At 50.0% G+C, this 15,193-nt stretch overlaps 1 protein-coding gene across 3 annotated transcripts in view; it reads left to right on the top strand.

The window, feature by feature from the left end:
* The window catches only part of LOC119170009 (Krueppel-like factor 3), a 145,721-nt gene that overhangs the window by 40,215 nt on the left and 90,313 nt on the right, over positions 1 to 15,193 (top strand). The window lies entirely within an intron of this gene.

The raw sequence follows: 15,193 nt of genomic DNA, 5'->3' as shown, positions 1-15,193 counted from the left end.
TCATTCATTCATTCATGCGGCGCGGTCACGCTCAAAATCAAGAGGCCACACAGGTCTAAAACAAGATTTTCAATGCAATATAATTATCGGAAGTAAACAAGGAGCAATTGCAACAGTTAATTTCAGATCGCTAAAAACGCTTCGGAAACGTGCCCCGCCTGACATTCGCGCCACTCAAAAGAGGCCGAGCTCGCAGTTGCTCTTCCCACCGGTGCTTCTGTGGTGCCGGTGCTGCCAACTTCTGCGAAAGATCGTTCATATAGACAGAGCAGCAGCGCAATGGGAATCGTTGGGTGCCCGCTAATCTTTGGGTTTCACAGTAGCGGAGTTGAATTTGGCGCAGGATTTGGAGCTACACCAATCGCTACTTAAGTTTAGCATAGCGATCAACCGGGTGATTGTTGGTTGTTCACGCTTTCTTTTTGCGCTTCATATTGCGAGACGAGGACGAGACACACTACAGAACAGGTGGTGTGCATCATCTATCCTGTAGTCGCCGTCTCGTCCTCGTCTCGTAATTCTAAGCGCAAGAAGAAAGCATACGCTACACAGGAACGACATTGTAGCTGCATTTGATCTATATGTTTGTGTATTTTTAAAAACGTTTAATCTGTTAGTATTCCTCTTTTCATATACTTAATGAGTATACCCTTTTTATGCTGTACTCCCAAATATCAACCTTTAAACAACCAGATCCAAACTTGAAAACACGTGCACCATTTGGAACGCCAGCCAATATAACGACGAAAAAAAAAAATTGAGCTAACGCTTAGAACAGAACAAGAAAAATCGTATGCTCTCAACAGGCGCTCATAAAATCACTTTGCCATTCTCAGTCTACTCGTATTCTCGGTCCGTTCAGTGCGCATCTCGCAAATGGCTGTCTTAGTCAGACGGAGGAATAATCCTTTTTTTGGCGTGTTAAGCTGCTTCACTAACGTAAAGCCCTGTAGTCTCCCCAATACTGTAACGTGTATAGGTGGAATGTGGTGCAGAGTTTCAGCTATATTCGCGCGTTCCCGCGTCTTCTCAATGCCATGCATGCCTGTCGTTTCTCGTTCTGCATTTATCCGAATGGTATTATAGACGTCTAGAGTTATAGATTATAGTAGATTTGATTCAAAGAGTTGATTTAAAGTATCAGCATACTCGTACGTTCATTGAATGCCCACAACAAACAAGTAAAACGAGCATTGAGTTTGTAGGCTGAGTCTGGCGCGCGTTCGAATGCTTCTTTGCTTTTTTATATTTTAATTTTTGCACACATATTGAGAACCCGTGTATACGCTACCTTTGATCCGTCTAACACAATGCGTATAGCTCCTCCATTTTCCCCTAAATGCGCGTGTCCATATTACAAGAACTAGTAACGTACCACGTCTACAAGAAGATACAAATAAAAACACATAAACGTGAAAAAGACACTAACAAAACAAACAAGAAAAACGATCAGTGGGCTTAGTTTGCATTGACGTACCACTATGCTTGAAACGCACGGGTGCCTTTTCCTCGTGGTCCTTTGATCCTCGCGCCCAGGACACGCATTAAGTGAAGACGATATCCTAATCAAATTTAATTGCTATCTATTATAGAACCCCGCAAAAGGCTGTCAAGGCACCTCGTTTCTTGGAGGAGCACTCAGTCTCACCTTTGAAACGAAGCTCGCGTTTAACTACGCTTTTATTATCATTATTATTAGTGGTTTTAGGCGCGCGAACGCGTGCGGACGCACCTACCTCTCTTCGGCGTGACCTCCTCCCAGCAGGACCCCTCGCAGCGGGAGGCGTCTTGATTAACCATTTCCGCGGTGCCGGGTTACGTGTAGCGAACACTGACGACGGCCACGTTCTCGCGTTGCTGTCGACGTTGTTAGCCGCGGCTTACATTTCCCATCGTTAACCTCTGCTCGATGTCGCCGTTATCTTAATTAGCGATCTTTAAAGATTTCTGAGTGACCCTTCGACCACAGCCTTTTTAATTGCCTTGTATTTGCCTGACGGTGAAGTTCGCAGTGATGGCTTCCGTCTCAAGGTTCTTCACTGATCCTCTTTTTGAACATCCACGTTTCAGTCTCGGCAAGGTATATAGTATACATGCATGAGTTTATAATGACGCTTTTAATCTGGCACGTGCGTGGAGCTTGCGCTTTCACTTCGTTCGGAGCGAGAGGGAAGGCCGGGATTTTAACCGATCTAGAGAAACTTTGATTTGTGCTACCGCACACTGAGTAAATGGATGGGGTGCTTTGAAAGATAGAGGTAGCGGGAAAGATGGAGGTATGTGAGAGGGGTAAGCACACAGACGCGACGTCACACTCCTCGCAGTTGCAATGTGTCTATCGCTCTATAACCACCGGCCCAATTAAGTCTGTTGTTTTCGAGAATTCTTGCGATACCTTCGTCGCCTTCACTCACGATGACATGTCATAGTGCTAACCTACGAGGCGATGGTTTATCAAGAGGCTTTCACGTATGACTGTCCAGTTAGGTTTCGCGTGCTTCAGTCCACCATCGGTGTGGCTTTGAATGAACGTGATGTAAAATAAAAATAAAAAAAAGGTTTCGCGCAGGGTTGTCAACTTGCACAATGTGTAGCTCGCGTGATTTCTTACAGTTTGTAAATTTTTCATCTGGTTCTGTCTTTTAGCGTCTGCATTCAGATAGCGCAAAAAGAAGGTTGAAGCTCACATGTGTTACATGTGAGCCTCATTGCCATTTTTTGTTGTCGCACTGTTTTGTCGTAACGTTGTCACATTTTCACGGCGATTGGACTTGATATGGAATCGAATTTATTTCTTGATTGTGATTCGCTCTCTTACGCAAGCTGTATAGAAGGGAGTCGAGCACATGCTGAGAAATTTAAAAACGATCTGGCTTGAAGGAGTACTGGGGCACGAATTTTAGCAAGTTTCGTGGTGTTGCCTTGAATAAAACGTCTCAGTTTCTCCGCAAGAATGAATCAATCAATGCGATAGCAAAGAATTGGAATGCCGTACGAAGAAAGAGTAGCGGTTCACACCTTCAGCAAACACGGCCGCTGCAGCAAACTAAGTGGTCTTCGTGTAGTCAATGACTTCGACGCAAACTTATACAATGACTTCGATGCAAACGCAATGACTTCGACGCGTCCTATACTGTTGAACGCGAAGCTCAAGTGTCGTCCGTATTTTAAAAATATATATTATCATTTTTCACTTGAGGGTTCCTTCTTTTTTTATTTCTTGGATAGTGGGTGGTCGAGTTACCGAAGCTCCCACACTGATCGCGCAACCTTCAAATTTTCCAGCAGGATGCGAGCTTGTGTCCCCACTGTTCTCGAGTCTTGTATTGCTTACGTGAAGCAGCCGTATAAGCTGGTGACGGTCTTGGCCCAGTGTTACACGCTGATGGTCGCATCCGAGGACAGGCGAGTGCGCTATAGCTGGCCGCGCCATTTGTAAAAAGCCTCATATCGAACTCGCGCGTTATATTGCCGAACGCGCTGTGAGTCACCTCTGCCTGGCTGTATGGTCTCACGAAACTCGAACAAGCCCGAGGATGAATTCACGAGGCAGCAGTATAGGTGACCTATCGCACAGTATCGCAGTGTGCGAACTGTTTTTCCTGTGCCTTGAAATCGGTTTAAACCACGGCAGCCCGTATGTATACAGAGTGAAAAATTATGTTTTAGGAAATTTCGAAACGACCTCCGTGTCATCTTTCAGAACTCGAGGTCGCCTATATCATCCAATGCAGTGGCCGTCGCTGATTCTTAAAACTTCCCATATCTCATAATGTCTTCGGAGGCCTTGTGCGCGCTGTGACATGGTCCTTGATGGTTTTTATCCCGGATACCGAATTTGTTGTGGCGTACCCCAGTGTAAATAAGTAACGAATAGTCAGCAGACCGGAGCAAATCTTTACCGGTTCTGAACTTATTTACTGAGAGAAGGACGGACTGTCGGGACTCTGCGACCCGCTGCGACAGTCTGTGTGTTGGTGTATACGGTGCTCGACTGCTGAGCCGAAGGTCGCGGGATCGAATCCAGGTTGCGCATTTCAACAGAGGTGGAATGCTAGAAGCCCTTGTACCTAGATTTAGGGGCACGCTATGAAGGACACCAGAGTATCAAAATTTTCGGAGCCGTCTACTGCGGTGCCCTGCCGCGGCGCTCTAGTGGCTAAGGTACTCGGCTGCTGACCCGCAGGTCGCGGGTTCGATTCCCGGCTGCGGCGGCTGCATTTCCGATGGAGGCGGAAATGTTGTAGGCCCGTGTACTCAGATTTGGGTGCACGTTAAAGAACCCCAGGCGGTCAAAATTTCCGGAGCCCTCCACTACGGCGTCTCTCATAATCAAATGGTGGTTTTGGGACGTTAAACCCCACAAATCAATCAACCGTCTACTGCGGTGCTCCTCATAATCACATCGTGATTTTGGGACTTGAAACTACAGCAATTATTATTATAGACTGTACGCTGCAAAGCAACACCACTATGCTGTCAAGTCGCAGTGAAATATATTTAGAGGATATAGATTTCCTATATATAGGAACTTCTTTTATATACTAAAGAAATATTGCTGAAGAATTTCTGGTCGTATACGCACCTTGACCTTGCCGTGCGTTCGCACAGCGTACACTCGTCAGAGTTATTGTACCAGATGACGACCGAAAAACGTAGCGTGCTCCTGTTCGGTTCCATACCTCGATCCCCGACGCGTGCCGCGTCAGTCGGGTTCCAAGTGTGGTCGTAAAGTTTGTATTCGTGGCGCTCTGCGGTCGTCGTCTTCTTGCGCGGATCATCTCACCGGCAGCCTTTCCGAGACTGACGCTCATAAATAACGTAAACAACGATACAACTTACACAAAGCTCCGACCCCAGTTTCGGGGGAAGGGGGGGGGGGTGTGCGCACACGCGCATGCGACGCGTTCTCTCTTTCGAGAAACCTACTCGCAGGAGGAGGCAACGTGAGTGCGTGGCCTTAACCGAGATTCCGTTTCCTCCGGGTGGGTCCTGGCCACAGTGTGCGTTGTTGTTTGCTGCCGCCTCGCGTATGGGGGGGGGGGGGGCTTACCCCCCACCCGCGGGTCCGGCCGCGGTTCTAAGGAAGCGACGACGAGGGAGGGGTTCCCGGCCGCAGCTGTCGCGCGCGCGCGAGCACGCGCACAAAGGTTTGACCCGATTGCGGCGGGAGGCGCGCGCGTCGCGACCTCGCTCGTGCAGCGCCACCTGGCTTCGCCGCCGCGTCGCACACGCTCCTCTTTAGAGCGCGGCGGTCGCGTGAGCAGCACGTGCACGAGCGTGTTACGAAGAAGAAACGAGATAAAAAAAAGAAAGGGCAGGGAGCGGGGGGGGGGGGGGGGCTGATCTCGAGCAGCCGTTGACAAACAACCGCAGTGTCGCTTTGCGCGCGTGTGCGTATATAAATAGGTAAGGTCACACTGGCAGCCGGATCGCTTCGCTTCGACCTTCAGCCGTATAGTCTATTCGCTCGTTCCGTCGAGGCCCGGTTGGTTCGGTTTGGTGTTTCTCTTGTGCCCGCGGTTACCGGTCCTGTACGGCAGCTGAGAGTCGTGTTTCTGAGAAGCGGCGGAATGGCTCTAGGAAAAAAAAAAACGCTTTTTTTTTATTTATCAGATACTGCCGGCCGCCTTCTGGGAGCCTTGGCAGGAGTGGGTACATCACATTGCATCGTTTCAGTCGACAACCGAAATAAAAAAAAGAAAGAAAAACAGAACAAATGCACATATGTCTTTTAACAACCTCGACCTGTCTGTCGTCTCGTGCCGGGAATGGCCATTGCGGTTTTGGTTCCCCCCCGTCCGATCCCGAATTCAGCTATACATTGTAACCCGTACTCCACGATGTGGGAGGGAGGTGAACCTTATGGGTCTTGGATAACCAGGGCCCTCACCGCGAATTCTTATGTACACCGTCTCGGCGAACTCTCGTTTTCCGCGACTTTGCGAGAATTATGGAAGAACCTCGCAGTTGGTACTGCTCTCCTAGAGGACACCTACAACGATTGGAGTGGAATTTCGCCCCATTTTGACGGGTCGCGAACACACCGACACCAGCCGCGTAATTTTTCCCGCGCGAACGCTATGAGAAGTACCAGTACGTATCGCTGGAAAAGGGGAAACAAAAGAAAAGCAGTTTTTGTATTAGCTACAGAAGCCCGCAGAGTCAAAATGTCGCGTTCTGCCCCGTGTCTCATTTTACCCCACCCTACCCTGTAGCAGTGTCAACGCATGCAGTTGAACGTATCTAATGCGGCCGACGCTTTCAATGAGCGCGTCATGGCTACATTTATAGTGCGTTGTTCGAAGGCGGTAATCGGCAGCGGTGTGTTCGTTTATTAAAATCCGATGATAAATCATTTAGTCATTTGATGCGGTAAGCTGCGGATTCATTGGGATATTTCGCAGAAGGAGCCAGTACGAGCGATGTGGACTCCCGTATCGCACTCTGACGCTGCTGTCGCGGATTTCGTCAGGCGTCAGAATACTTACAGGCCGTCCTTGAGTAGGTTTAGCGAATTAGTTGAGGGTAGTTGTTGCGGATAGGCGTTTATGTTTTCGCAATCGTAGCTAATTACTGCAAGTAATCTTCACGATCGGTCACGGCTGTGCTGTTTATTCCGATGGCAGAACTGTCGCCGACGGCTGACACTTCAATACTGCAGCCAGTGGGGAGGAGGTAGTGAGTTTAGAATCGTCCTTTGAGCGCAGACGTGACTGCTTTCAGCTTTACTATAGCGTTCGCCAACATGTTGTTCTGTTAGTATATAGATTTGATTCTCACGAATATTTGCGGGAACAAGGGGCTAGCTAGCCCTGCAAGCTACCGTGGTGAAGCTGTTTGAACAACTTAAGGTGCGATCAGCAACGCTGTGTATATATGTGTGGCAGCTTGGGCTAGTTGGTATGACATGACGATAGTTATAGCGCGAGAACAGAACGACGACACAGAGACAAGAAGGACACGGACACGAACGCCAACTTCCAACTGAGTTTATTGCGCAGAGCGCGAAAATATAGAGAGGAGACAGTAAACCACGTGACAAAAACTCTTTGTGCCACATGGTTTTTGTCACATGGTTTACTGTCGCCTCTATATATTTTCTTATTCGGAAGTTAGCGCTCGTGCCCTTCGTGTCCTTTTTGTCTCTGTGTCGTCGTTCTGTTCTCGCGCTATAACTATCGTCTGTGTATATAAGCGAGGGTACAATAGAATGGTCGCGCTCTGGCTTGCCCATGAAACCTGCGTGGTCTGCGCAGTCGTGATTTCGAAGCTTTTAAAAACCTCTCCTGCTCAAACTAACGAATGTTTGTCTTTCGTGTTTTCGTTTGTCTTCTCTTTAGGAAACCCGGTGCTTTTTTCTCTTTTATGGTGTACTCTGACGAGTTCAGCAGCTTATACTAATCTTTTATCGCTCTTAATAAAACACAGTGCCAGCGGGCCTTCCGTGTAATCGAGCGCCTGTGCACCTGGCGAACCTGTGCGCTGCGGTGGGGCACGATTTTTGAAACCTCCTCAAAAACTGAGCAGCTATAGACGGGAGGAAGAGGCTCGTCGCCCCGAGGGCTTTCGGCGCCTCCATCTGGTGTCGGACCCCCGACGTCTTCCCCTCCCCCCTTCTTCGGAAAGCGCCCGTCCCCTTCGCATTGAGCCGAGTTTTGACGGCCCCTTGCCCTCACCTTGTGTGTAGTTAACGCACGTGCACCGCAAAGGTCTGCCTGCCGGTCGAGGGTGGAACGCGACCATTGCCAGATGGGGGCTCGGGGGTGCCCCTTTGTTGGACCTTTCTGCCACCCCTTTCTGCGCCTGTGACCGCTTCCCCACGACCTCTTTCCCTCGCGGCGCGTTTTCTGACCCCGCGGAGACCCCGTCGCATCCGGCGCGGCGAGACGACCAACAGAAAACGCGCGCACTGAGACCGATGACCGTGTCCCCCCCCCCCCTCCTTCTTGGATGTCCGTGCTGCCGGGGGCTTACCTAGACTTGGAAGTGTGGCAGCTTGGGCTAGTTGGTATGGCATGACGATAGTTATAGCGCGAGATCAAAACGACGACACAGAGACAAGAAGGTGCCTTTCGTGTCCTTCTTGTCTCTGTGTCGTCGTTTTGTTCTCGCGCTATGACTATCGTCTTATCTAGACGGCCAGGGAGCCATTTTAGAAGGGAAAAAAGGCAAAACATATTCGCGGGATGCTCGGAAAAGACGGGAAAGAGGACTTGCGATGAATCTAAGTTAAGCCGGGGCTGTCGGATCCATGAACGCGAGCCGTTTGTTTTGTCAGTACCTGAGGTCCAAGTCTCGCTAGATGCTTATGTCTTATAAGCAACCGTGCACTGTGTATACTTTGTCCGGTGTTCGTTGGTCGTGGATGGCTGTGGCGTCATCAAAGGAGTCGGCAAGGCTGTGGATGTATTGGATCCGAAAATTCGGAAACGGACGAGACGACATACGTTTGGGAAGGTGGCAATCTGATATACCAAAACGACTCGGAAACAAGCTACCAGGCCCGCGTGGAACGCGCAGCACAGTCAGAGCGAAAGCTGGAAGAGCGGCCTTTCAGAGTTGAAACACTCTTTGGGTAACTGCTACAAGCATACTTGCAGGGTACCCACTACGCCATTATTCGTCATATTTTTTGTGTAGTAGGGAGACATTCACTATTCCATCCTTCGGAGAATCGTGGCGCCCGCTACATTCTTGCAAGGAACTTCGTGCTTTTTTTTTTTGATGGTGTATCTGGTGACGATGAATTATGCCTGAATATATTGCAATGGGGTTGGAGCATTCGGTGACACATTCGTTACGCAATTCGCATTGTTTGACGACTGGTTGTTCTTTTGCTGTTCTAAGACGCTTTATTACTCACATTAACGCGATTCCTTTCCCGACGTGGAGCTTGCCTGAGGCCAGTTTGCAACGGAATTCCAAGCACCGACGTGGCTCTGTGGTAGAATGCTCGGCTGTCACACAAGGGACCCGGGCTTGAATCCCATTGTGTCCTTAATGTTTTTTTTTTATTTACTCAGTTTATTTTATTCTTATTTTTCGCGATAGTGGTTATGTACTGTTATGCAACAGACATGGCCCTCGTTCGGGAGTGCTTCTTCTCACGAGATCGAGCGCTGTTCTGGTGAACTGTGCCTCATTTCCTTGGTATACACAGCGGAATGATTCCAACCGACAATCAAGCCGAGGAACGAATAGGGTACATCGCTCGTTCTCTTAACTTGCAGTGATTATCATACAAATTGAGCTGAATTAAAGTGGACGGAAAAAACACGTTTTGCGTCGGGGACGTACGGGGCCGAAATCTTCATTCCGATGCTCCGCCAATCGAGCTTCCTAGGAGGGCATTTCTACCGCCCACTTTGTTTCCGGGCGTTTATTTGCCTGTAGTCCGTGGTGGTGTTAGGCAGCGCCGTTCGGACTCGTAGCGGCGTGGTGTCTCGTGTTTTCGTATTTCCCCTCATATGCACCCCGTTTCAATAGTTGTACTTATTGTGAAAATATTAAAGTGCGGTACCTGTGCCTTAGGTTTGACTGTGCGCCAAGTCCGAGTTGGAGATATAACTTCGCTTAGCGTCTCCGACAAACAAACAAACAAAAATGAACATGAATCCCGTTGCTCCGACGCTCTGCGCGGTATATAGACGTCGCTGGTCGTCTCAGAGAGACAGACGCAGTGAAAAGCAAGTTCTGATCTTATAAGCCGTGGAATGCCACCGTAACACGCGCGACATGCGCATGCGCATTCCTAAAAATCAACGCTCATGCTCGTTCTCGTGCAGCGAGTATTTGTGCGAAACTCTGGCGCCTGCCTGCCTGAATGCTCGGCAGTTTGGACGGGATTTCGAATCGTATATCTGGTAGTGTAGCGGTGTGGTTGAGATGCATGCGGCGACACTCACGGGACACGGACGGCGTGATAAGGCGAAGAAAAAACCCGTTTTTCGTGTTGCCCGCCGGCGTCTCGTCCGACCAACGTGCGGAGCTCGTCCTTTGGCGCTGCTGCTGTGCGAAGAAGTGCGCAGACCGGCGGGCAAGAGCTGGCTGCGTGAGGCGCATCATGCGACAGGAAACGAAAGTCGTGATAAGGACAGGTCAGCCTTCGCCGCTGCCGCTTGGGCGAGCTCGCTGCTGCGCTTGCAGACGGCAGGCCGACACCCTCCAAAGTCCAGCACGACTCGGGCGCGAAGCCCTAAAGCTGTCGGAGGAGACCTCGTTGGCGCAGTTCGACGTGTGTTAATTTTTTTTAAGAACTCCGAATTCGAGTATATTTGCAGAAAGGTTGGTCGGGTATGCGAAATTTCACTCTACGGAAGATCAACTCCATACGTACGAAACTGATGTGCGAAGTACTCATTTGCTTGACTGATTGTGACGGTTTTGTGTAATGTTATATTTTGGTTACTCGAGAAACGAGCGTCACTCTTGTTGCTGTACCAACCTAAGCACTTTCGGTCAAGCACTCACTTCCGGTTTTTCGAGTATTCCGCAGAAGTAATTCAAAAAAATGAAGTGGCACGAGGTAGATGGTTCTGGTTCAAAAAAGATATCATGTCGGATACACGTGACATCGCAGCATAAGTTCATTTCACATATAAGTGCGAATAAACTGTCACTGTAAATAATAAAAATGAAGTGTATGCGTTAGTTCATTGAAAGAGCAGACACTTCTCTCGTGAGCAGCTGCAGCTGCGGCACCTGGAGGAGAAGATCTCAACGACGCGCTTCTTTCTGCGTGGCCTCAGAGATCCGCTTCGACAGTGCGAAGCACTTATGTTATTGCAAGGAATATTAGGCATCTAAGTAAAAAAAAATTGCACTATGAAAATGCATTTATCTGTCTCTTACTTCTTCGAAAGCGTGCACTTGGGCATAGTAATTATGAATATCGGAATTACTCATGAAAATTGGCTTCGTGTATGAAGTCTTAACACCAGAACACACTGGTTTAAAAGTTAGCATCTTTCCGTCTTGTGCTTCGTCTCTCATCGCCGGCCATTGTGCTCTAGTTAGCTTACGCAATTCAGGTCGTTATGTTCGGACGTCCACAATTGAAGGGCCCTTATGGGGGGGGGGGGGGGTATGTGCCAATCGTGAGACATGCGACCAATCGTGAGACACTTGCTGTGTCCCTGTGAACGTCGGCAGCCCCGACTGGCTCGTTCGTCGGTATACATCGCAGTCGATCCCGTGACCGTTGTCAGTCGCTATAGTGTGAACGCCGCCCAAATGAGTTCACATAGCCGTGAGAATCGCTTCAGCGTGGCCGAATCGATCGTCTGTATATGTGCGAAGAGCGCTCGTGTAACTGAGAGCCCCGACTGGCTCGTTCGTCGCCACATCGCAGTCGATCACGTGACCGCTGTCAGTCGCTATAGTGTGAACGCCGCCCAAATGAGTTCACATAGCCGTGAGAATCGCTTCAGCGTGGCCGAATCGATCGTCTGTGTATATGTGCGAAGAGCGCACGTGTAACTGAGCGTGGCGTATACGTAACAGACGCCGGCCTCGCAGCGCTGCACGGTTCTCGCGAAGCGTAACCTCGGAGATAACTGGGCGGTTCGCGCGTCGCTCCGACTGTGCCGGCCGGGGTGAAACAGGCGTAATCGGGAGCGTCCCGCGCGACTCAACGCAGCAGCCCACACAGCGTGAGACGAACGACGCCGTCTACGGTCGCCGTTCAGGCCGTGATTGATGAACGTACCATTCGCAGCACAGCCCTTCTGGTCCGACCTCTACCCACTAAAATGGACAGAGATGAACACACAGCGCGACGTGACGCACGCGCTCGGGCGCTGGAACGACAATTTGGACAGAAGCCAGGTGTGTACTACGTGGACGTTGCTGGCCCCACCTCCAAGGGGTGGTACACGGCGGCTGCTATTCACGAGGGCACACAGGTGGATGGGCTAACCTTTAGGGCGTATTCTGTAACACAGGCTGAGGAGGTCGCCATTGCCCTTGCGGCCTCTCACAGTAATTCCCGGTATATTATCACGGATTCGCGCCGAGCGTGTCGTAATTATACAGCCGGGTACATATCACCGTTAGCCGAGACAATACTGCGCAACTGCATAAGAGACACGGACCCTCATCCGAAACGCATTATATGGACACCGGGCCATCAGGGATTGCGGGGAAATGAGGCTGCAGATGCGGCTGCCCGAGCGCTCATTTCCGGGCTACCTTCGTCAATGCCGATGGAGACCGATGAGGAGGGTTACCCTCTCCTCCGATATAAGGAAATTCTTTATTATTATCGGGAAAGTCATCGCCGCTACCCTCCCCCCGCACGGGGGTTGAAGAAAGCAGAGGAGCGCATTTTGCTTCGCCTCCAGACGAATACATTGCTATGTCCTGCCATAGTCAAACATTTCGACCCTACGGTCACAGGACAGTGCCAGCACTGTGGGGAGGTGGCAGACACCTACCACATGGTGTGGGCCTGCCAAGCTAACGCAGCCATTACTCCTAACCCAAACCCTAGGCGAGAGGACTGGGAGGCGGCCCTGCTCGGCTGCTCAGACCTTCAGGCCCAGCAGGCCTTGGTCCAGAGAGCCAAGACGGCGGCTTTAACCAATGGGGTCCCGGAATAGAGACTCCACCTAGTCTGTAGGGGCCTCTACAGAGGTCCTACACCTCTCTTTTGTAAATAAATGTTTTTCACCACCACCACCACCACCATTCGCACTTTTACGGCCTCACTGTTATACATTGGCTCTGCTTCTGCTGCTCGATGTCTTCGCTACACTGTATAGTGCGTTGATGTCTGCAATTTGCCCGAGCGTTGCTTTATTTATTGACTGCATAAAAAAGTATGATGTAAGCTCAACTGTAAAAACAAATCGCCGCCCAAGTACTCCGTATACGGGTGTTGATGTAAATCAGCGAAGCTATAGAACGTGCGGCCTCGGGGCTTATCGACTGCTGGCATCTGTAGAAGTGTGTTCTGTTGCAGCGTTTGAAATCTATATCACCACGTTTAATATGTGCGTGCTCCAAATTTTTGCGTTTGGCGACGTTAGCTAAAGCTGATTTCATAATGAGCACTCGTAAAGAATTTTACTCGTGCCGGTATCGTTCCTATAGCTATACCCTGAAACTGAAGAGAATCTAGCGCTAGCCGGTAGGTAGACCCTTCGAGCTAATATTGATTATATTGCTACATGTAGACTGTCGGAATGCATATTGTCGACTCGCGTGTGCGCCCGACGGACAGAACGAAGATTAGTTGAATATGTGGCGGACTTAAAGTCAGCTACATATTTACTTTCTATAGTCATAACGAGCTTCGCTGTGAAACACGCAGTGAGACGTCTTACTGTTCACACGCATGGTTTGAGAGAAGGGATGGGAGCAATGTGGAAAGAGAGACCGCGCCAATGGGAGCTCGCTTCACCTCTTCGGCGATTACGCGTGGCCTAATGTAATTGGTCATATTGTCACGTGCTTACGGCATCGTAGCCATGTGTGGTATAGTAAGCAACAACGTTACTAGATCTAGTAACGTTGGTAAGCAAGGGTGCGAAAGGGGAGTGACAGTGAGGAGGACGGGAGAGGGAGAGAGAGAGAGAGAAGCACTGCATAGCCACGTCTACTAAAGTATAACAAAGAGGTGGAAACAGGAAGTGAGAGGAGATGAGAAGGGGAAGGCCATCTGCTCCGCTCTTTCTAGGATTCGCACCGCTATAGTACACGTTCACCCGTCCCAATTTTTTGTAAATATTTCTTCAAACAAACAACCGTTTACTACTGCCAGTGTACTGTGGTGGCTGGTTTTGTGCGGCCATTCGATGCCCTCCTGAGCGGTGCGTTATACGCAGGCTCACGCACTCGCTATGCGGAAACGAGAAAAGGGCAGCGGCTCGCGATGTACAACAGCTGCTGTTTAAAATGCGCTCGATTTCGCCATATCCCTTATAGCGTGCACGCGTTAAAGAGCTCGCTCGCTTCTCCGCCTGCGAGTGTGGGTGCCTTCTCGTTGTCGTCGCTCGTGGGTGTTAGGGCGGATCGCAGTCTCGCGCCAAGGCGCGGAGCGTTTCCGCCCCCGCCGCCGAAAGCATCGCCCGTTCGGGGCGCGGTCGGTCGCTGGCCCGATCGCCTGCGCCTTGGCGGAGAGACCGATGTCGCTTTTCCAGCATCTGGCCGGCTCCGTAGCTGCAGGTGTATCGCGTTGAATCCATTTTCGAAGCTCGCCTGGAAAGCGTGCGACCGGGCTTGTTGGTTCGTGGGGATTGATGATTTATTACTGCGCGCTTTTAGACAAAGGACAAAAAGATGAAGAAGCGACGAAGAAGGCAAACGCCGTCGTTCAACTTGGAAGTCGGCTCTTGTCTTCGTTCGGTGCTCCTTTTTCGTCTGTGGTGTGAAGTGCACGCAGTAATAATTTATCGTGTGGAAGGCTGCCCCTCTTGGTAGAGAGTGAACGACGCATTAAATCAGTTGTTTGGTTTCTCCGTGTCATTCACTTCATTTGCTAATCAGATCTCTGCCCGCCTTAATGGCGGCTAAGGTGCAGCAAAGCACCAAGACTCACGTGGACTCAGGCTCACCAATGTTTTCCTGAACGGGACTCTTTGGGACTGAAACTCATCAGAATGTTACTCACTCGCATTCACCCAGGCATTCGACTGATGAGCGCCACCTAAGCACGTGCATGCAATAAGCTGGTATTCTGAGCTTTGTCGTGTCATCGCTGGCTGACTTGTATGTGCCGGTGTGGAACAGAGAGGGAGGAAAAAAGGAAGTCGAAAAAGACGACGAAGTCGTGTTGTTGGCGATCCGATAGACAGAGGTTCTGTGATGTGATAGCCTTGTATAAGGTGACAGTATATATGATATGCGAACTGTAAAACTTCTATAGGAAAAGCGAAGTGGGAGGGGGTTGCTAAACACACCTCCTTACTACACCTGTGCTCACCATCCTTATGCCGACGACGGGCAAGATGACGGTAATATTCTCCTATGTCATGGGGGAACAACACAATAATCAAGTGTTAGCGTATACCTGCTGGGCGAAGTTTGGATTGCATATCTTCCCATTCTGTCGCGTTAGGCAGTGACTGCTGAAGATCAAAGGAAGGGAAGTTAATGATGTGATTGTCCGGCCGGCTATCCTGCATTGGGCGGAGAGGAGAATGAGCGGATGAAAAATGGGGACTACAGATTGCGGCCTTTCGTGTAAGAA

The sequence above is a fragment of the Rhipicephalus microplus genome, chromosome 2, assembly GCF_043290135.1.
Source record: "Rhipicephalus microplus isolate Deutch F79 chromosome 2, USDA_Rmic, whole genome shotgun sequence".
NCBI lineage: Eukaryota > Metazoa > Arthropoda > Arachnida > Ixodida > Ixodidae > Rhipicephalus > Rhipicephalus microplus.
Note: the sequence above shows the minus strand (reverse complement) of the source record. Positions and strands in the feature narration are given on the sequence as shown.